At 41.1% G+C, this 2,045-nt stretch overlaps 1 non-coding gene across 1 annotated transcript; it reads right to left on the reverse strand.

Annotated features, from left to right (window-relative positions):
• Positions 1 to 279: 279 nt before the first annotated feature.
• LOC141624005 (small nucleolar RNA R71) lies at positions 280 to 386 on the reverse strand. Its single transcript, XR_012533818.1, has one exon. It is a non-coding gene; the product is annotated as a small nucleolar RNA R71 (small nucleolar RNA).
• Between the last annotated feature and the right edge of the window lie 1,659 nt (positions 387 to 2,045).

Here is a 2,045-nt window from a genome sequence, read left to right on the forward strand (position 1 = left end):
AAATCCGCATTTATCCAATTAGTCGAAAGAAGCCAATTTGGGGGGATGCCTAGTGAAGACCCTCACTCTCAAATGGAGACTTTTTGCGACTATTGTGATGCGATTTCTCAAGCCGGTGTAACTCAAGACCAAATTCGATGGGTCTTATTTCCTTTTTCTCTAATTGGCACCGCGAAACAATGGTTGAAAGGCCTTGATAAGGCTACTCTCGGAATTGATTCTTGGAAGAAGTTGGCTCTAACTTTCTACAAAAAGTTCTATCCACCGGAAAAGACTAACATGCTAAGAGCTCAAATTACGGGCTTTAAGCACAGAGATGAAGAATCTTTGTATGAAGCTTGGGAGCGATTCAAGGGAATTTGCCGCTCATGTCCTCACCATAGACTTAGCGATGGTTCTTGGTACAACAATTTTGGAACGGTCTTTATGAAGACTCAAGAAACATTCTCACCATGGGATCAAATGGAATGTTCACCGAAGTTGATGACAATCAAACTTGGAACAAAATTGAGGAAATGGCGGTCGATAACTCACAATATAGTAGACCTCACAAGGCTACTAGAGGAGGAAAGCATGAAGTGGACTCCATTACTCAATTGGGTGCTCAACTTAGTGCTCACATTGATACCATCAATTTGAAGTTTGAAAAAGCTATGGCTAGACTTGAAGAAGCCTCAAAATCACCAAAGCATCATGTTAATGCCATGACGACATCTTCATCAATCCCAAGTGGGATATGTGAGAATTGTGGAACTTTGGGACATGACCAAAGTGAATGTAGGGGAACAAATGAACAAGTGAATGCTTTTCAATCATACAAGAGTGGTACCCCTTATTCAAACTATTACAATGAAAATACCAAATTCCATCCAAATCTCTCATACAAAAGCCAAAATATTCAAAACCCTCAACCAACATACACCCCACCTCCCATGAGAAACCAAAATCAAAGACCCTTTTACAACCAAAACCTAGGTTACCAAAATCAAACTCCATACAATCAACAAAATGACCAAAGTTTTGATGTTAAAAAAGCGGTCCTCCAAATGCAAAAGAATCAACAAGAGTTTTTCACTCAAATGCAAAAGGATAGTCAAGCAAAGGAAATCACCATCAACAACATCCTAGCTCACACCAAAATGTTGGAAACCCAATTGACTCAACTAGCATCTTCAAGCTGACAAAGACAAAAGGGGCAATTACCACCTCAAAGTAATCCCCCAAGACATGAAACGGTTAGTGCCATTCACTTGAGGAGTGGTACAAGGTATGAAGCACCGGAGAAGCAAGTTGAGGATGAAGTTGTGGAAGCTAGTGACAAAGAATAAGTTGTGCAAAACTCCAAGGATGAAGAACCATCAAAAGAAGAAGTTTCAAAGAAAAATGAAGACAAGGCCAAGGAGAAGGAGCCCATTGTGATTAGACTTCCATTTACAAGTCGTCAAGCCAAGCCCAAATTTGATGACCAACATGGAAAATTTATGGAAATTGTGAAGAATTTGGAAGTCTCAATTCCTTTCACGGAATTAATCAATCACGTGCCGGCCTATGCAAAGTACATGAAAGACATCCTTACAAAGAAGAAGTCGATCCGGAAGCTTGAGATTATCGCCTTCACTAAGGTGAGTAGTGCAATACTTCAAGGGAGTTCACCTCCAAAACTTAAATATCCGGGAAGCTTCTCAATACAGTGTACCATTGGCGACACCACGATCAACAAAGCCTTATGTGATCTAGGGGCTAGTGTGAGTGTTATGCCGTACTCGGTGAGTAAAAGGTTAGGGATGGGAGAGCTTAAATGCACCAATATCACACTCCAAATGGCCGATATATCGACGAAGACACCATTAGGGATATGGGAAGATGTTCCCGTAAGAGTTGGGAAATTTTTCATCCCGGTGGACTTTGTCATTGTTGACATGGAAGAAGACTCCAACATTCCAATCATTCTAGGAAGACCTTTCTTGCACACCGCGGGTGCGGTAATTGATGTGAAGCATGGAGAGCTCACTCTAGAAGTGGGAGATGAGAGCATAACTTTCAAT

This window comes from Silene latifolia, chromosome X (genome assembly GCF_048544455.1).
Source record: "Silene latifolia isolate original U9 population chromosome X, ASM4854445v1, whole genome shotgun sequence".
Classification (NCBI taxonomy): Eukaryota; Viridiplantae; Streptophyta; class Magnoliopsida; order Caryophyllales; family Caryophyllaceae; genus Silene; species Silene latifolia.